This window comes from Lepidochelys olivacea, assembly GCF_965140295.1.
Source record: "Lepidochelys olivacea isolate rLepOli2 genome assembly, chromosome: 1".
NCBI lineage: Eukaryota > Metazoa > Chordata > Testudines > Cheloniidae > Lepidochelys > Lepidochelys olivacea.
Window position 1 is genome coordinate 332203014 of NC_140411.1, and position 21848 is coordinate 332224861.

Here is a 21848-nt window from a genome sequence, read left to right on the forward strand (position 1 = left end):
CAATACCTACGAGTAAGGATACGATTTTGTCATGCAGGATTCTATGATTTCCAGAGACTTCTGTGACATTTTATGCCTCAGCACTGCTGGGACTGAAGCTGTCAGCTGGTGGGGGCAGCTTTCAGCCACCGTGGGTGGGGGGCGACCCCCAGAGCTCTCAGCTGCTGGCCCTGGAGCTCCGAGTTGCTGCGGATGGTGGGGGCCACAGAGCTGTCGCAGGCAGTAGGGGCACCCTGGAGCTCTGAGCTGCCGTGGGCGGTGGGGACACCGTGAGTTCTGAGTCGCTGCGAGCAGCGGGGAGCCCCCACAGTTCTCAGCAGCTGCCCAGGGTGGTGTGGGGACCCCAGAGCTCCAAGATGCTGTGGCCAGTGGTGGGACCCCAGAGCACCGACATCACAGGCACTCCCTGCAGTAGGGCTTGGGCTCTCATCCAGCCCAGGACTTCAGTCATCCCCTGTCAGCCCTCCATCCCCATTTATTTTAGTAAAAGTCACAAGTAGGTCAGGGGCTTCCGTGAATTTTTGTTTATTGCCTGTGACCTGCCCATAAATTTTACTAAAAATAACTGTGACAAAAACCTAGCCTTACCTATGAGGAGTGTCCTGTAAAAATGTGTTTCCTCCATTACATGAAAGGCTGACTGTGGTTGGGTGGGGATATGTTGGAGTGGGCAGTTTTGCAAAGCTGAGGCAAAAGGAGTTTGGAAAAACACTTTATGAAAGGAAGGAACTAATTGACAGAAGTTGAGACTAATTTTGAACAAATGTTTTTGATCAGAAAATACTAATTTGTCAAAAACAAAACTTTTGGGGAGACTGGGTCAGTTTTGATGTATTTTTCAACTCAAAACTTTTTTTAAAAAAATCCAAATTGCTAAAACGTTTAATGTTTTCACTTGTGAAATGAAAAACTCCAATTTCCAGTTTCAAACAACTTTTCATTCAGAAACTTGATTCTGGTAAAAAAAAAACAATTAAATATGGTTGACTTAAAACAGTTTTGATTTATATAAAGTGAAATTTTTTTAGTGTGAAAATGCTCAATATTTTGACTCTTCCTAATTCAGAATATTTTTCTCTATCTCAAAGTTTTGGAGGATTGGAAAACTGTTTCCCACCCAGCTCTACTAATTCATTCCAACATATATCTTCTTACTCTTTGGAAGTGACTGAGTGTCCAACTCTGTATAACAACTGTATGGTCCATAGCAGTGTAGATAATCATAGACTCATAGGACTGGAAGGGACCTTGAGAGATTATCTAGTCCTGTCCCCTACAATCATGGCAGGACTAAGTATTATCTAGATCATCCCTGACAGGGGTTTGTCTACCCTGCTCTTAAAAATCTCTAATAATGGAGATTTCAGAACCTCCCTAGGCAATTTATTCCAGTGCTTAACCATCCTGACAGTTAGTAATGCCCAACCTAAACTGCCCTTTTTTTTATTGATGATTGTTGGACGTAAACTGGAATCACCTATACTCCAACAATCCAACAATCACCTAAACTCACTGCAATTTAAGCCCGTTGCTTCTTGTCCTCTCCTTGGAGGCTAAGGAGAACAATTTTTCTCTTCCCTCCTTGTAACAAGCTTTTATGTACTTGAAAAGTGTTATCATGTCCCCTCTCAGTCTTCTCTTCTCCAGACTAAACAAACCCAATTTTTTCAATCTTCCCTCACAGGTCATGTTTTCTAGACCTTTAATTATTTTTGTTGCTCTTCTCTGGACTTTCTCCAGTTTGTCTACATCTTCGCTGAAGTGTGGTGCCCAGAACTGGACACAATACTCCAGTTGAGGCCTAATCAGCACAGAGTAGATTTGAAGAATTATTTCTTGTGTCTTGCTTACAACACTCCTGCTAATACATCCCAGAATTATGTTAGCTTTTTTTTTTTGCAAGTTACACTGTTGACTCATATTTTGCTTGTGATCCACTATGACCCCCAGATCCCTTTTCGCAGGACGCCTTCCTACACAGTCATTTCTCATTTTGTTTGTGTGCAACTGATCTTTCCTTCCTAAGTGGAGTACTCTGCATTTGTCCTTATTGAATTTCATTCTAATTACGTTAGACCATTTCTCCAGAATAGCAAGACCAAGGTTTACTATTTCTAGTGGAGTTTTTTTGCTGTGGATCAATGTTTTGCACGTTCATCCAGTCTTCACGACAACAACTCATTGTTGCTTTTGTTTCAGAAAGCAAAAGAAAAATATTTACCCTTCAAAACATTTAGAAACTAAAGTAGTTCACTAAACGTTCATTGTACGACAAACGCTTGGGGGGAGGGGAAGCTAAGCTTGCTAAGTACTACTAATATACTTACACAAACGGTTTCTGAAATGGATTTTTTTTGTATTTGGAATTTCCCAAGTATTCCTCCCACTCCCATTTTTCTCTTTTGTGAACATGCAGGTCCAAATCTCCAGCTGGGGTAAAGTGCTGTCTTTTATATCTGTGCACACTCAGGGTGCCTTAGACAATCTTCTAAAACTACACTAATAGACAAAGAGACTCACTGGTTACCCCAGCTTAAATCAAATAGCTCAGTGACAACATAAATCCTTGAATGATGTTTGGGTTTTTTTGCAACAGTGTTAGACTGTTGACTCATATTTAGCTTGTGATCCACTATGACCCGCAGATCCCTTTCCCTACTACTCCTTCCTAGGCAGCCATTTACCACTTTGTATGTGTGCAACTGATTGTTCCTTCCTAGGTGGAGTACTTTGAATTTGTCCTTCTTGAATTTCATCCTATTTACTTCAGACCATTTCTCCAGTTTGTCCAGCTCATTTTGAATTTTAAACCTATCCTCCAAAGTACTTGCAACCCCTCCCAGCTTGGTATTGTCTGCAAACTTTATAAGTGTACTCTCTATGCCATTATCTAAATCGTTGATGAAGATATTGAACAGAACTGGACCCAGAACCTGCGGGACCCCACTCGTTATGCCCTTCCAGCATGACTGTGAACCACTGATAACTACTGTCTGGGAATGATTTTCCAACCAGTTATGCACCCACCTTAGAGTAACTCCATATAGATTATATTTCCCTAGTTTGTTTATGAAAAGGTCATGCAAGACAGTATCATAAACCTTACTAAAGTCAAGATATACTACATCTACCGCTTCCCACCTCTCCACAAGGTTTGTTACCCTGTCAAAGAAAGCTATTAGCTTGGTTTGGCACAATGTGTTCTTGACAAATCCATGCTGACTGTGACTTATCACCTTATTATTTTCTAAGTGTTTTCAAATTGATTGCTTAATTATTTTCTACATTATCTTTCTGAGTACTGAAGTTAAGCTGACTGGTCTGTAATTTATTTGCCTTTTTCCATTCCTCTGGAATCTCTTTTGGCTTCCATGACTTTTCAAAAATAATTGCTAATGGCTCAGATATCTCCTCAGTATTGAAAATTTTAGGATGCATTTCATCAGATCCTGGTGACTTGAAGACATCAAACTAGTCTAAGTAATTTTTAACTTGTTCTCTTTGTATTTTAGCCTCTGATCCTGCCTCATTTTCACTGGCATTCATTATGTTAGACTACTAACCTTTTTGGTGAAAACTGAAACAAAAAAGTCATATAGTACTTCTGCCATTTCCATGTTTTCTGTTATTGTTTCCCCCCCTCACTGAGTAACAGGCCTACCCTGCTCTTGGTCTTCCTCTTGTTAGTAATGTATTTGTAGAATGTTTTCTTATTACCCTTTATGTCTCTAGCTAGTTTAATCTTGTTTTGCGCCTTGGCCTTTCTAATTTTGTCCCTACATACTTGTGTTATTTGTTCATATTCATCCTTTGTCATTTGACCTAGTTTCCACTTTTTATACGATTTTTTTTTTGCATTTCAGATCATTGCATATCTCCTGATTAAGCCAGGGGTGGTCTCTTGCCAGACTTCCTATCTTTCCTGCGCAGTGGGATAGTTTGCTCTTGTGCCCTTAGTAATGTCTCTTTGAAAAGCTGCCAACTCTCTTGAACTGTTTTTCCCCTTAAACTAGCTTTCCCTGGGAATTTACCTATCAACTTCATGAACTTGTTAAGTCTGCCTTCTTGAAATCCATTATCTTTATTGTGCTGTTTTTCTTCCTATCATTCCTTAGAATCATGAACTCTACCATTTCATGGTCACTTTCACCTAAGCTGCCTTGCACTTTCAAATTCTCAACCAGTTCCTCCCTATTTATCAAAATCAAATCTAGAACAGCCTCCCCCCAGTAGCTTTCTCCACCTCCTGAAATAAAAACTTTTTTCCAATATGATCCAAGAACTTGCGGATAACCTGTGCTCTGCTGGGTTATTTTCCCAGCAGATGTCTGGGTAGTTGAAGTCCCCCATCACCACCAAATTCTGAGCTTTGGGTGGTTTTGTTAGTTGTTTAAAAAAGCCTCATCCACTTTTTCTTTCTGGTTAGGTGGTCCGTAGTGGACCCCTACCATGACATCACCCTTGTTTTTTACCCCTTTTATACTTAGCCAGACACTTTCAACAAGTCTGCCTCCTATTTCCATTTCAACCTCAGTCCAGGTGTATGTATTTTTAATATATAAAGCAACACTTCCTGCCTTTTTTTCCTGCCTGTCCTTCCTGAGCAAGTTGTACCCTTCTATACCAATATTCCAGTCATGCATATTATCCCACCAAGTCTCTCTGATGCCAACTATGTCATAGTCATGTTTATTAACTAGTATCTCAAGTTATTTCTGTTTATTCCCCATACTTCTCACATTAGTATACAGACATCTAAAATACTGATTTGATTTCCTCCTATGTTCTCTCTTGTCTTTCCCTTATCCCAGCCCATGCTGCCCTTAGATTCTGACCCTTTTACCAGGTCTCCATGTTTTTGGCTTACCTGTGGGCTTTTCTCACCTGCCCCCATCAAACCTAGTTTAAAGCCATCCTCACTAGGTTAGCCAGTCTGTATCCAGATATGCTCTTCATGTCAGTGTAAATGTGGAAATACCATTATAAAGTATTTAAGTTTAATGCTATTGAGTTGTAACCAGAACAAACCTTTTCTTTACATCTACCCAGCCTGGTTCTCCACTCCTACACAATTTTTACAAACTGATTTCAAAAGAGCTACTTTGGTATAATAAAGCTGATCCACTGTCTCAGGGAGGCCATTGTCCCTTTCTTGTTTCTCTTTACTGAATTACAAACATAATGCTAAATCTGAAATGAACCATGTTGTAGGAGCAGCAGTAATCTATATGCTCTATATGACTATGCTATGTATAACCTGTATGCTCAAAAGGTCTGTTACACTTCCCCCCCCCTTTTTTTGTCTCCTCTTTCTCTTTGAATACCTGTGAAGTGGCTTCCCCCTCCCCCACCCCGAATGCTTGTGGGGTGAATGAGCTGGTTGAGCAGCTGGAAGATCAGAAGAGCTCCCAGGTAGACTAGGTGTCTGGGACTCTAATTAGGCAGCACTCAGACACCCAATGCATGCACACTGCATGGACACTGCCCGAGGCGGAGTGTGACCAGCCAGACATGGCCAAGTCATCTCTAGTCGCAGGCTATGAGGAGCAGGTCCTTAAAAGGGGAAGGGGCCATGTGCTCAGGAACGCACTCACAAGCTTGTACCTCCTGAAGGCCCTTTGCCCGGACTGCTTGGCCAGTGGTTCCTCGCTTTGCATTCCGTCGTGCCTCGGGAAGACTTACCTTCATCGCACCATCCATCGCTGTGCTGTGGGACACTTACCTTGACGGATCCTGACATCTCCAGTGCTGTGCCTGTCCTGAGAACGTGAGTATGTGAGTGTGAGTGTGACCCCTGACCTTTCTTTTGAGCTTAGCTATCAGTATAATGAAAGTGCTGCTTTCTGCCAAACTCTGGTGGGTCATTAGTCCTCCCTAAGCTTACTAGCTGGCCCAATTTCAGGTAACATTAATGGTGGAGAATATGGGGTAACAAACCACTACAGAAAATAAGCTATGAAGTGTATTTGACAGATACAGACATTGAGAATACTGATTACATCCATACTTTTCTGAACTCTACCATTGCTGATCCCTGTTAAAGACAGTCATCATTTACATACATAGATTCACAGCTGACAAAAGCAATCATTAGTACTAATCACAGACAAGTCTCATATTGCCCTCCACCCTCACTTTGAAATACGTTGCATTATCAAGTGTGGACTCAGCAGTTACTGTGCAGGAATTGAGCAAAATGCTCTTGTTCTGTCATTTCTTGATTTGCCTGGGTTTTTTTAGTGGTTCCACATAATTTTCACTTAGATCAGGATATCATTACCAAATTGCTTCAACATGTTTCAGTATCATTACAGGTTTGAAGGGGGCATGTTGGCTTCCTATGCAGTTATTGATGGGTTTTATATTTTCTTGTAAAGCATGTTGGAGTATTCACGGGGAAAGGATTTAAAATAAGGTATTTTGTTTGTGATCCTAAGACCCCTGCAATGCCAACTGGCAGAGGACCCACCACACTCTTAACTCATATCGGGCCTGACACAGTCATTACCCCAACATCCTGTTATCATAATATGTATCTAAAAGATGTCATATGAATTATTGTGTGCAAACTGGTGACATGCTGGTCCCCAAAATCCCAAATAATTGTGTGATGTAGGTACTGTTGGTATACAAAGAGTTATTTATATATACAGTCTGGAATTATGGTCTTACAATGTGTATGGGTATAAACCAAGCCTGCTTTAGACAAAGAAATATGGATTTACCTATTTGACTGGTTTGATTACAGGAGGAGGACAATGGAAGTACACTTGCATATAAAGTAAACAAAGCAATCAAGCTAACAAGCAATGGAGGAATGAGCTTAGGGAGCACAGTGGGGGATGGGGACAGAACATCCCAAGAAAGTCTTCCTAGCTCTTGAGACAATGGACTCTGGGGAAAAATAAGGGGAATAAAAAACATTTTAATTATCCATTACTGAAGGAACAAAAGAGGCCAGCTCTCCTGGAATCTGTGAAAGGTGGTTCTTCCACTATGTGAGCTGAGAACTTGAGATAAGTGAGAAAATTGCTTAGGCAAAAATTGTAAGTTGCTAAAACTGAGTTTTAGTTACGAGAAAGAGTGTTTTATTTTGTTTGTAATGATACCCATCTCTTTCTCTTTTACAATTATGAGAGTGAAAATAGTGTAATAGTTCAGAATCTTTTTCTTAACATAGAGGGAAGAAAACTTTAGCATATAAAAGTCAGTGGAGCTACTCACATATGTAAATTCACTCATATGCTTAAGTATTTTCAAGGTCAGGGCCTTAGCTATGCATCTAGATGATCTGGCTGTATCATATGAATCTCTAGTGGTCACGTCTTTCTTACTCCTTACTTACATATGTCATGATATGAAATAAAGCTCCTGTATCTGTCTGCCATAACCTGTTACATGACTTTCATATAGCCCCTTCTCGTTGTGATTCACATTGAATCCAATAACACAAAACAGACTTGTCTGGCATGTTGTCTTGAAACCCAGTAAAGTCTAGATAATGAACACCCTCATCAACCAGAAGGTGATTTTAAAATGTAACTTCTACCCCAAAACACATATTTAATAACTTTCTTGGTGCCCCACTGTGTTACTTTAGATAAGTCACATTGTGTTATATCCATGTACAGTAAAGTGTCATAACTGGCGTAACCTGATGTGATATATCACAAAGCTGTATCTCAGGCAGGAAATTTCAAAGGGCATGATTTTCTGAAAAGTTAGTGTCAAGACACCTTGTTTTGTGACCATTCAGCCCATTGTACAAAGACCGCCTTCACCATTTGATGGTAAAGGTTTTCATCTCCTGTTATCATGGGTGAGATTCAAACACCTCTGACTAACTCTTTCTACATGAATTGGTTTGCATTGCTCTATAAGAAGGGTTTGTTTTGTTTTTTTTAAATGTTTTCATTCTCTGAATGGGAGCAATTGCAAGGGTTTTTTTTTGTTTTTGTTTTTAAAGAGACACAGTTCCATGAAAACTTTGATACTGTCTACCTGAAAAAGATTCTGATTAGGTAAGAAATTAAAAGGGGGTGAGTATAGAACAAGAGATGCTTATTAGTCATTCGTTACAGGTCGAGGCATGTAGAAGAATTCTTCCCAGCATAGCTGACAGTAGAGCATGTAGATAGATTGATACAGGAATACAATATGGCTGGAAAGGTATGAGGAAGAATTAAGGAACCTACTACGTAGGCTGATCAGTTAAATAATCCTAAATCAATGAAAACAATAAAATTTACACCTGTGATGCCCTTTGTCCTACCTGAAACTTCATTCCAGGAATTACTGCAATCCACTTCCAGACCTTATAGTAACAGCGATTCAGATCTGAAAGGATTTTTTTAATGTCTAGACCAGGGATCGGCAACCTTTCAGAAGCGGTGTGCCGAGTCTTCATTTATTCACTTTAATTTAAGGTTTTGCGTGCCAGTAATACATTTTAATGTTTTTTAGAAGGACTCTCGCTATAAGTCTATATATTATATAACTAAACTATTGTCATATGTAAAGTAAACAAGGTTTTCAAAATGTTTAAGAAGCTTGATTTAAAATTAAATTAAAATGCTGATCTTACACCACCGGCCCGCTCAGCCCGCTGCCAGCCTGGGGTTTGGTTCACCTAGGCCGGCAGCAGGATGAGCGGGGCCTGCGGCCAGGACCCCAGCTGGCAAGGGGCCGGCAGCCAGAACCCCAGACCGGCAGTGGGCTGAGCGGCTCAGCCCGCTGCCGGTCTGGGATCCCAGCCCTGCCCACATAAACAAGGTATCTACCTTCTCCCTGGCTCTAGCCCATTCTCTTCCTCTCTCTCTGCACTGAGCTGAGGGTGGGGGTGCACTGAGCACAGGGCTGGGGGTGAAGGAGCAGGCTGGGGGTTGGGGTGTAGGGTCTGGCCAGGAGCTAGAATGAGGGAGGGGGCTCAGGGTTGGGGCAAGAGGTTTGGGTGTGGAGTGCTTACCTGCGCAGCTCCCATTTGGTGTGAGGGGTGCAAGTAGGAATGGGGGTGGTAGGTGCAGGAGCTCCCGTTTGGTGCTCAGGGCAAGGGTGAGAATGTCGGGAGTGCAAGAGCCAGGGCATGGGGTGTGGGGGGGCTGGTATGTGTTGGGGGGTGCAGGGGCCAGGGCAGAGGCCTGGGGTGTGTGTGGGGGGGTGTAAGGGTCAGGGCAGAGGGCTGGAGGTGTGGGCTTCAGTCGTGGGGGTGCTCCCAGTCCCCTGCCCAGAGAGGTTCACGGCAGGGGGCTGGAGGGGATATGCCCTTATTCCACCCCCCTTCCCCAAGGCCCCGTCCCCACCTCTTCTCCGCCTCCTCCCTGGAGCAGCGAACGTGCTGGGGCTCCGCTTCTCACCCTCCCTCGCAAGGGCCATCAGCTGATGGGCGGCAGGGAGGGAGAGGAGGAGGGGCAGGAACCCAGCACGCTGGGGGAAGAGGCGGGGTAGGAGGGAGCTTGCCTGCTCTGCAGCAGCAGCCGTCAGGACCAAGCTTCCTCACCCTTCCCCGGGTGTGGGGAGGGGGCGGAGAAAAGTGGGCCAGGGCAGGCAGGATTTTTAATGGCACGCTGTTGCCTGCCGGGGTCCCAGACGGGGTTCGGCAGCAGGCTGAGCGGGGCCGGCGGCTGGGACCCGGCAGGCAGCAGCATGCCATTAAAAAGTGGCTCGCGTGCCATACGTTGCTGACCCCTGGTCTAGACACTTATGCTCATGGGAAACATTTTCATGGGATTTAAACTTTTAATATCCAGTTGTTGTTGTTGTTGTTAAAGATACGTTATTTTTGTTTTAAAAATATGAAGGCTGTCAGAATGGTAAATTAACCATAGTTAAGCAGCTGATTAAAATCAAGGGATGTTGTCATTATATAGTAGTGATTCTTCTCTTTGCTCCATATTTCCCAGGGTAAGGATTATACCCCTTTGGGAGAAAGGGGTGCAGAGAGAGGGGAATATCTCTTGCTCAGAAGAGCCAATGAATATACATAAACTACCATTAACAGTCTACATGAAATATGCAATGCTCTTCTTCTGCAGATGAAATAGCTTCTATATTTATCCACATATTTTTAGTCTTTTAACATTTCCAGCTTAACTCAGCTCATAAAAGGTGTAAGACCGACAGCACAAGAATGTGAAGTCCTCTTCTTGTTTCTTGAAAAAGGAGAAGATAAGCAGCATGGTCCTGATTCGCCTTTCATTTTATAATGGTTTGGCACTGGTGTTACTCCACTGACTCCATTGTGTTATCCCTGATTCACAACAATAAAAGTGAAAGTAGAATCAGATGCCTATTCTCTATATTATAGCAGCAATGTGCCTCAAGCCTGAATGGGAGGTTAGCATGAGAAGTGAGAGGGTAATCCCAGTCCATATAGCCATTCAATCCTCGGAAGGTAGAATCTCCTTCCTTAGAGGTTTTTAAGGTCAGGCTTGACAAAGCCCTGGCTGGGATGATTTAACTGAGAATTGGTCCTGCTTCGAGCAGGGGGTTGGACTAGATGACCTTCTGGGGTCCCTTCCAACCCTGATATTCTATGATTCTATGATTCTCTGCTAAAACTTCCATTTGGTGCCACTGTGCTCATGGTTTTGTAAACTGGATGCTTGCCCGCAGCAAGGAAATGAACTGAGACCAATAATAGACTCGGCAGAGGTCAACGAACAGGAACCAGATGGTAAAAACTTTCAGTTACCTATGCTAGAAGTGTAATTGGTGTTCCAGTGATAGATGTACAATGCGAGACTCCAGCCAGCCAGCACTTGCCAGGTGGGGTGAGTGCAGCAGAAAATTATAGCCGGCCACACATCCTCCTGGTCCACTTGGTGTTATCTTGTCTTTTCTGTCAAGACTCCTGGAGTAGAGAATTCATCCATAGGTGCCTACTCTAGGGCTCAATCACACATGGGGAAAAAAAAGGGGGTGCTCATCCCCAACTAGCCACAGTGGTTTCAGCCCCAGGGTTGGCCGCCGATCAGCTGTTCAGTGGGCAGGAGGCACTCAGGGGAGGTGGAGTGGAGAGGAGGGAGCAGTGAGTGGGTGGAGGGGGCTAGGGGGAGGAGTGGGGTAGGAAGAGGTGGAGTGAAGCTAGGGCCTTGGGGGAATGGGCGACGTGTGGCCTCAGGGTGGAGCGAGAATGGAGCACCCATCAGGAAAAATACAAGTCAGCACCTGTGGATTCATCTGCCAGCATCCTTGCTCCCCTGTGCAGCACTTGCCAGTGCAAGACTCAGCCTTTTGGTAACATCCTGCATTCATATTTTAGACACAAGTTTATTCCCAATGACACCAAAAAGGTAAAAATGCAATTGTGAGGAGGCCTGGATTTTTCATTTTGTAGATTCTTGCATAGGCCATGGCAGCTTCAATTAAAGGAAAGTGTCCAAGGAGTGGGGTTGTAGATCAATGCCAAAAGTAATGAGCTCCACATGTCAAGTGACCCCTATGGATATGTAAAGGGAAGCCCATGGTGAGTTTCAATACATTCTGAATTATGAGGAATAGGCTATTTTTTTAATACATTGCAAAAATCTGGACTGAAAACTCAACAAGCAGATAAATGACCAACCTGGATCATCTGTCACCAGAGTCATTAAAAATTGTTAGGCCTCCCATTCAGAAGCAAAGCACTGTTGCAGACTGGTCGATGCTCTCCAAAGAAACAGCACAATTTAGAATGGGCCATGCGACTTACAGCTTATGTGAGCTTGAAAGAAGACTCAACATGCAAGATACACTTAAACAGAATTTCCCTGCCCAACGCTCTCTTTGACTTCATCATCCCAGTTGCTCCTGCAGCCTCTGGGACTCTTCCGTCTGTCCTAGCTGCTGTGGTCCAGTTATGGGATTTTGTGATGGGATTTTGGTGTGGGAGAACTTAGCAGCCTGTAGAGTGAAGCTTTAACTGATCTGGTTGTAAGGCCATTCCTGGAGCTATTAACATTAGAATGAGCTTCCTTCATTATATGTAATAAAAAAGTCATTTTTTCACCCTTTTCAGTGGTTTATTATTGTCTGTCAGGGAATTGCACTGTCATATGGCTAATGAATACTGCAGCCTCAGCCTGAGAATTGTAAGGAGCTGCCACAGTAATGGAAGTAACATTAACCAGGTTTATATATATATAATATAAACTACTTTTTGGATCCCTTTTAATCATGATCTCTCTGTTCTGTCACTGTAAAAGAACCAGTGACATTATCCAGCTCTTTCGTCTTTCTTGGGAAGAAATTAACTGCTTTAGAGTCATTACGTGAACTGCAACTTCCCTGTGAAGTAATTTGTAAATAACAATATTTTTTTTTTAAAAAAAAGGTTACAACTTTTCTCTTCTCATTTTATTAGAGATGGGCCTAGGGCACATAAGCTCAGATGTGAATCTGACCTTCCCAGTGATGTGTATATATGTGGCATTTTGGTTTTGGTCATTATAGAAAGAGGGTACGGGTGCAAAAGTCAGGTCTGGATCTGTCCTTCCTCAAAGTTTGGCAGTAGTCAAAGTATACTAATTTCTATTATAGAGGCAAGCCAGACTGTAAAAATATAATTCCTGTATGTGATGGGGTATACCAGGCATTCGCTGCTCCCTGCTGAAGCCTCATTCTGTTTGTCCATCCCATGATCAGAAGGTGCCCTGCTAGAAGGCAAAAAGCATCTGCCTAGGAAGGCCTCTCACGATGAACTGCTGTCAGAACCCAAGAATTGATCCTCTGGCACTAAGGTGACCGGACAGCGAATGTGAAAAACTGGGACAGAGTAGGGGATAATAGGTGCCTAGATAAGAAAAAGCCCGGAATATCGGGACTGTCCCTATAAAATTGGGACATCTGGTCACTCTATCTGGCACCCAGAAAGGCTGGGAACAGACGGAGGCAATGAAAGCCCAGGAGACCAGATAAAAAGGGCTGGTTGCTTCTATAAGGGGCCAGTGCTGACTGAAACCAGGACAGGGAAGGCAGGCTCTCCTTCCCCTAACCCAAGTAACCTGGCTCATCAGGGGCCTAATCTTGACAGCATAGGCCTTGGGTATCTATGAAAGACTCGTGTTTATATTATGGACTTTAATGCCCAGGTGGCTATTTAGAGTTATGATTTCATTTGTTTTCTGTTAGCCCTTGATGGGAACTGGACTGAGAACTGACCTTGCTGAAGGGCGAGGGGCCATGGAAGTGGCAGACCATTGCAGAACCAGGATGTAAGAGGGTGCTAGAGAGGAAAAGTCCCTGCAATGTGTGTCCTGACAAGAGGGGGTAATCTGGGGGCAAGTGTACATGATAACACTGTAAAGCCATTGGGCCAGTTCTGTGCCAGTTTACTGCTTGTGCAAACTGATTGACCCAAGTGGGACTGTATGTAGAGGGGGTGTAAATCATGGCAGAATTAGAAACCATTATTTTGAATGACATCATTTTGGGCTCATAGGCCTGGTTCTTCTTTCTCCCCATGGTATAGTATTGTATCTCCACTGGTGTCAATGAAGTTATCCCTGATCTACAACCACATAAAGGAGACAAGAATCAAGCCAATACCTTTATCACCTGATGTCACCTTACTAATTACAGTTGCTTAAATGGTCTTCCCATAACTGACATTGTGTGCTTTTACAACACATTAAACTGTCCCTTCAGTTCTGTGATATTTTAATGTATACATTCAAAGCCCTTCCCTGTGATCTGAGTTTGACTCTATATCATTTATATTAATTTTATTTTACTGCTTAGCCAGAACAATCTCTTCCAACTGGAGGCTCTCATTTGGACTGCCCAACCAATGTATTGACATTGTGTCCCATGCATGTCCTGAATATCATTTCAAAAATACATAGGGAGAGAAAGGGGAGATGTATTTGTGCACTAAACTGCCTATTGACTGAAGAATGAAATCCTGAAGGCCAGTTATGTTTGCCGTTTACATCAAAGTCAATGAGTTACTCCAGGTTTACACTAAATGAGAGCAGAATGGGACCCATTGGACCCGATTCTGCTCTCAACCATTCTGGGTCGGTTACTCCCTTATTGACACTGCTGTAAACAGAGTTGACTGGAAAATAGAAGACATTTGCTAATGGATGTATTCCTTTTATGCAAAGTCTATTTTTGACAGATGTTTTCTGAGCAGTTGTAGGTACAAACAAGACTGAAATAAGGTCCTTTGTCTTTAATTTGCAGTCCTAGGAGACAATTTTGATCTCACATTGGTATAAATAAGGATTAATTTCACTGAAGTCAATGGCATAAGTGAGACTCGAAACAGTCCCATTATCTTGAGAACAGAGACTAGTGCTTTCATAGGAGCTTGGGGTCAGCCCACACAGGTTTATATCGTAATATAAATGCCCATATGTCATCTGGGTCTTGACGAGGAGGAAACATAAATGTGAAAAACCAGAGGAAGAAAAAAACAGGCTGCTTAGTGCATTCCCTAAATCTGGAGGAGGTTATGACGACAAAAAAAATCTTCACATGCCAAGTAAATGAGCTAGGGAAATGCTGTTGCTCTGCAGGGAATAGCTTTAATTGAAGAACCACATTCCTGTCCTCTTAGATAAATAAATCATTGTGCTGGCATTTGGTGGGTGTCCTTTTTTCTTGTCTGACATCTATGAAAATCCAGAGTGATGTAGGGAAGGTTAATAATAACATAGTGGAGGTTACTGTTGTGTTCACACATTCTATAACTTTGTATAGAAGATACATATGGGGATATTTGCTGGGGAAGGGACTTTTGTTTCATGCCTAACTGACCTAGAGTACGTGAGCGTACAGATGATTAAAGCACGAGCTGGTGCCTCATATGAAATGAAATCATACATAAAACTGATTGAAAAACATCATAGATGATTAAACCCAAATGTATTATGAAGGGACATAGCAGAAAACATGACCCTGCTAGGAATGAACCATATTACCTTAAATTAAGAACACTGCTAATATTAGTTAACAATATATTCATTATTACTGCTGTATTTAAAGGGGAGTAAATCTCCAGTGGTAGGTAGCAAACCAGTGCAGAAGAAATCAACCATGCTAGCTTAGGTAAGAGTATCCTAATGACACAGTCTGTACTGCATAGCAGATTTCTCTTTAAAAGGAAGTTAAGCACTGTGATGGTTTGGTGGACTTGGCGCTGTTGCACTTTGATGTAATGAGTTTTCTGTCCATGCCCTTATGGTAATCTTTACTGGATTCTGGCATCATACTTCTTGTTGTGAGGAGGTGAGGGGGACTGGCATCTCAGTGTCTGCTTCTGAATGGGACAGTCATTCAGGATAATCAAGGACTGAATGAGACTCGCCCTGGCAGACCTCTCGGATGGCTTCAGGCTAGATCAAATCAGTTCAAGTCTAGACTCCAGGTCAGTGTTAACCAAGCAAAGGAGCTTGATCCCTGAGGAGGGACTTTCAGGCTGATCCAGAGGGTCACATGACAGGAATGAGTGGAAGTTACAAAAGGAGCAGATCTGCTCTGAGCAGCTCTTTCTCACTGACCAGAACAGGACGAGAAGACTGAGCTGGAGGAGTCTGGTCCAGGAGAGGGGACCTGCGGACCTCTATAGGTGCTGACCAAATCCCAGAGAATGCTCAGGAGTGGTGAGGAAACTGAGGCAGGGAACTGCATACTGGTTTCTTATTTTGCATAGCCCTTTATAGCTCTTGTGCTCTCTGAGTAAAGTGATCAGTTTAGAATTCTTTTTGCAAAGTCCTGTGTGTTCTTACTTCAACTATCCCATCTCCCTGCAGGGTAAACTGAACTCCTGCGTACCCATCAACCTGGCGCTCCGGGGCAGCTGTGCTTGAATGACTAGGGTGTCTTTGGGGGGGAAGGGGGAATTCAGCTCTAGTCCTGGGGGCACAGGGCGCACCAGGTCCCAATCCCCGGAAGTAGTAACATACAGAGTCTGTGCCAGGGAAGTGTGCCTGAGAGGCCAGAGCCAGAGACTGTGGCTGAAATCTGCCACAATCCAGAGGAGCCAACTCGTATGAATTATCCAGGGTGTTGATCCAAGCACAGGAGCCTGGGTGAACTCTACCAGGACGGAGTCACAAAAATGTTATTGCGGCTCGAATCCTGCCTCCAGTGCAGTTAGTGAACGTTGATCCAGAGCCAGGTCCCGAGGGAGCACAGTGGTTAACATTATGGTATGCTTTCCTTTTAAACCTGACATGGGCTGGATACTGTGCACAAACGTAGGAAGGCAATGTCCGTCCTGAAGCCCTGAGTCTAGTTAGACAAGCACCAGGGGAAGGGTGTGGGTGAAGAAGAAAATATAGAGACAACTTCTTTTTTTAAAAAATATGTGCTCACCCCAGCTCCCTAGTATTATGTTATTTCCATTCCCTGAAAACACGGGTGAAGGTTGCCGTGCTGCCAGGCTGCTTCTCCTTTATGGCTACGACACGGCTTGCGAAATTCTCCACCACCATGCCATGCCCATGCCAGTGAGCATGCTGCACGCTATCATGGGATGCAGCAGCAGCCAGGCCTGTCTGCATGCTGATGATCCCCCTGGGTGGTGGTTGACTTTGTAGCGCCCCTAACACAGGGCTGTCTCATACAAGGCACAATGGAGCCTTCAGTGGTTTAGGATTAACAATGCTACATTATTAAGCTTCGCCCCTCTCAAATATGCAACATATGCAGAGGAACAATTATTGAGGCTTACCCCTTGCTTGGTTTTTGTCCATAAGAGTGTAATCTTAGTATTTTCCTGCAATACCAATATCCAGACAAAATTCTGTTCTCAGTTAACAGGTGTAATCCTTCAACTGGGTGCCAGCAATTACGGCAAGGTTCAAATAGCTAAGGATCCCTCTTAAACATGACAAACTACATCAGACACCACTCACAATTGCTGGGATCACTAAATCTCTTCCGGGTCCTTAATGGACAATACTTCCCCATGCACAAGCACTGAGTCTGTGTAAACAAGGAAAGCTTTATTGGGGAAGAGGGAACACAGCATCAATTTAGGAATACATAACAACAATGTACCTATAGAAATGACAAATAACCCCCTCCCCCCATGATAACTTTGGCAGTAGTCCATTAATTTTGTTCCCTACCCACTGGTGTGAATGTCCAATAGAAATGTCTCTTGACTGCATCACTTTCCTCCTCCCGATCTGCTAAATCTCACTCACTGTTTGGTGTCAGTGGATAACGTAGTTGCAAAGTCTTGAACTGCATTCTAGGACCTTGGGAAGTGCTGCCTGGTCTTGTCTTGATGCTCCACCACTTCTACCACCTGAAAGAAGATGATCACCTAACCAAACTATAGCAATTTCAGCTCCATTTAGATGCTGGTAACAGAGGCCTCACCAGAATTCATTCAGCTCCGCTGTTGTTCTCTGCTTGTCCTCCCAATGGCACAGGATCCTCATGACTATCCTTGAACAGAGCAGCAAAGGGTCCCCATCCATCCTCTGGCAACTGCACAGAGAAGGAATTCTGAAGGACACTAGGTCTCAAGCAGGACCAAGGAGTAAATGGAGCTCATCATAGCCAGAAGTACAGCAGTCATTTCTGAAGTGCAAAGCTCTAGGAGTATCCGAGACTGCTTAAGCCTTTTATGAGCCCCATCAGTAAAACTCTGCTGGGGTGTCTAGCTCTAGTTAGGCATCAGTGCAGCCACTGAGTCACAATAAAATAAGGGTCAGTGAGAGAAATGAAGACGAGAGGCCTGGAGGAAAGCTGGGGGGTTGGAATCACAAAACTAGAACAAATCTCCTTTAGTAATTATATGAAAAATGGATGTGGTCTGGAAGGGTTTTTATACCAACCCCTGTCCTCAGTCCTTCCTCTTTGTCTTGTTACTATTTAAAGAAGAAGAAAAGAACAATATTTTCCCACATGGTTCACTCTTTGAAAAATATAGCAAGAAAATGACCAAGAAATTTTGTTCTTGTTTCTTTTTGCTACGATAGATTATTTGTATGACAGAAGCACCTGGAGACCCCCATGGAGAGATCCCTGCTGTGAGAGGGCCTGAAAACACAGTAAGAGACAGCCTCTGCCCCACGAGTTTAAAACTAAATAGACAAGATAGAAAAAATGGTGGGAGAAAGAAAGTGCATTTTGCAGATGGGAAATGTAGACACAGAGGGATGAAGGGACTGGCCCAAGGTCACCCAGGACATCTGGAGCAGAACTGGGAACTGAATCCACACACATCTGAAAGGGGGCTGGTAGTCAGTGGGGAGAAGGCAGGACTGTGGTCCTGACAGCCATTGCACTGGCCCATGGAGAAAGCATGAGTGGGAGCAGGTTACTCCATTTGACCATGTGCACTTCTCCTATGAACTGGGGAGCTCCTTGAAGCCCAATCCCTGGCACCTGTGTGAGGGCATTATTCCCACCTGTTGTGCAGGCCTATAAGGTGGTGGGGAACCCTTCCTCAAGATTGGGTACTGTGTGAGAACCTGCTCTTCACTGTCAGTTTGCCTGTCTTGTGTAGTTCAACTGGAAAAGATAGTCTTCACTTTCTGTCCTAAACTGCTGGGTATTGCTTCTCTGTGCAGTAAAACCGCCAGTGGGCTCCACCCTGGAGGTGGCATTTCAGATTAGCTATCCCTAAATCCCTTCAGACTGAAAGCAGGTATATAAATGTAAGATGGTTATTGTTTGTCCCTAACTAATCTCACACACTCTATCCCAGGGGTCTCAAACTCCCAGCCCGCGGGCCATCTGTGGCCCAAGAATCTCCCCACTGCGGCCCACAGAGGAGAGACACAGGCAGAGACGCAGCCAGCAATGTCCACTGTAGGCGCTGCCCTCCTAGCTCCCATTGGCTGTGGGAGAGCGACGGAGCTCTCATCGTTAGTTGCTGGGCAGAGGCAGCCATGGAGGCAGCATCACTTTTTTCCACAATGAATATAAACAAGTCAAAATACCGAACACAACTATCTGATGCCCACCTTGCTGCAATCCTGAAGGTTTCAACTGCTCAGTCATGGAGGCCAAACATCAATAACTGAAGCGTTACAGGTGTCTGGCAAACCCTAAAAACTCTCGGGCAGGCGAAGAATTGTATAAACTTGTGTAACAGCTTTATTATTTCTAAGAAATTCAAAATAAAAAATACAATATAAACGTTTTGTTTTCTGAACACCATCTTCAGAGACATTATTGGCCCGCTGGGAGGATTTGAGGACTGGCACTAACCCTAAAGCAAATTGAGTTTTAGATCCCTGCTCTATCACTTTCAAACCTTTAAAAATCAATCATAATTTCACAAAGCTTGATTAAAATAAATAATTGTCTTTTAAAATATTTGGCCTGCTATCTGATTTTAAAAAAATCTATCAGTTAAAAAAACCCAAACAAACTCTCCTTTCCCCAGATAAAATGCACTATGTTCAGGGTTTTTATAGTCCCTGTCTGACAAGCTTCTATTAACCTTAAATTAGAACAAATTTGGGACCTATACAACTTTAAAACGTATAATATATTTAAGAAATACAGTTTGTGAGATCTGTTGACTTTTTAAGCAGTATTTGGAATCGCCAGATCAGTCTATCCATGCACATCACTCCTCCACTCCCTCACGTACTCACAACAAAGTACACCAGGAAGAATAAAAAAAAGTGTGTGAACAGCAAACAGTGATCTTGTCTTGAACTTTATTATCAGGAGCTCTGGAGCAGAGAAATATTGCAGTTCCCTTTGCTTCCATTTCTGCACCTCAGCAGTAGCATTTATCCCATGCATTTTGGGATTGGACCACAAGAAAAAACACAAGGTGAGTCAAGGAACTTCTTCAAGCCCCACAATTTGTTTTGCAAGGTGAGACTCTCTAGCAAATTACTGACTGCACTGTCAATGAAAATAGTGTAAGTAAACCCTAATCGTAACAACACTGTAAAGGCTCTGATGAGGATGGCTTCTAAAGATTATAGAGAAGTCTTTTTCTTGTGTAATGTTTTAGTCTAGTGGCCAGAATATTGGGAAAGGTAGTTAAGACACATGGGTTTTATTCCTGGATCTTCCCAAAGAATTCTTTTGTGACCTACAGGAATTGATCGATTGATTGATTGATTGATTGGTGATCCCTTGATGCAAGGCTGATCTCTACCATGGATTTACATATGGGTCTTGAGATGACTCAGGAGTCTGATCCTGGAACTGCAAATCTGCCTGCAGTAGGGTAAGGTGCTTCTCCTTGAAGCAGGCCACTGCCTGATGGAGGATATGTCACCATTGGGGTGGGTTGGTGGCTTGGTCTTCCCAGCTTGTGATGTCCACATCAGTTTTCTTAAGATAAAGCTTTCAGTGTGTCTTTGTAGCATTTTCTCTGACCATCACGGGATCTCTGACCATAGGTAAGCTGAGAGCAGAGGACTTGTTTTGGGAGGTGAGAGTCTGGTATCTACACACAATGTCCAGCCTAGCCAAGTTGGTGCATGAGGATCATTGCTTCAATGCTGGTGACATTGACTTCAGCAAGGATGATGGCATTAGTGCGGTGATCTTGCCACTTGACGCGAAGGATCTTCCGGAGGCATCACTGGTGGTACCTTTCCAAACTCTTGAGGTGCTGTTCATAGGTCACCCAGGTTTTGCATCCATAGAGGAGTGTAGGAACCTGGATCTTGGTGTCCTGCCATAGGTCACGGTCTGTGAAAACGTGTCAGAGCAATTTCCCAAAGGAAGCACTTGCGCACTGGATCCTGTGTTGGATCTCACTGACAATTTTTGCATTTTGAGAAAGTTGGCTGCTGAGGTAGCAAAAGTGCTCAACTGTCTCCAAAGTCTGACCCTCGATGATGATTTGTGGTAGGTCACGTGCAAGGCCTGAAGCAGGTTAACAATATCACTTTAGTCTTCTCAATATTGAGTGAGAATCCTAGGCTTCGGTAAGCTTGTGCAAGAAAATCCAGTATGGACTGAAGGTCATTCTCAATGTGTGCGAGGCTGACACAGTCATCGGCATACTGAAGATTAAAGAGGTCCACCCATTTTATATTGAATGTCAACTTCACTGGGGAAGTGATGTTTAACGAGGACCAAAATGACTGCTAAATAGTTGGAAAACAGGGTTGAAGCAAAAACCCATCCTTGCTTAACCCCAATTTTGATGATGAAGGGTTCCATCTCAAGGCCATTACAGAGAAACGTGGCAGTCATCTGATCATGGAGAAGCCTTAGAATCTTAATAAATTTTGGAGGGCAGCCAAATCTGGCCAGCACCTTCCACAGGGCTTTGCGATTGACAGAGTCAAAGGCCTTTGTCAAATCGATGAAAACCTGAAAGCACAAGTCCTGAATTTCTCCTGAGATTTTTCCTGGATTTGGCATGCAACGAAGATCATGTTGGTTGTCCTGCAGGATGGTCTAAAACTGCACTGAGATTCCGGCAGTATTTCCTCAGCAAGGGGAAATGATCGGTTTAAGAGGATACATGAATTAATGGAGGTTTGTACAGCACTTTGAAATCCCTGGATGATGGACACTAGGTAAGTGGAGACACTATGCAGACAAAAAGAAAAGGAGTACTTGTGGCATCTTAGAGACTAACCAATTTATCTGAGCATAAGCTTTTGTGAGCTACAGCTCACTTAAGAAAAGGAGTACTTGTGGCACCTTAGAGACTAACCAATTTATTTGAGCATGAGCTTGGTTAGTCTCTAAGGTGCCACAAGTACTCCTTTTCTTTTTGCGAATACAGACTAACACGGCTGTTACTCTGAAAACTATGCAGACAAGAGATCTACCACTATGTTCCATTTTAAAATCAAAATATGTCAAGGTGAGTGTCATAAATATAAAGGGAAGGGTAAACACCTTTAAACACCTTTAAACACCTCCTGGCCAGAGGAAAAACTCTTTCACCTGTAAAGGGTTAAGAAGCTATGATA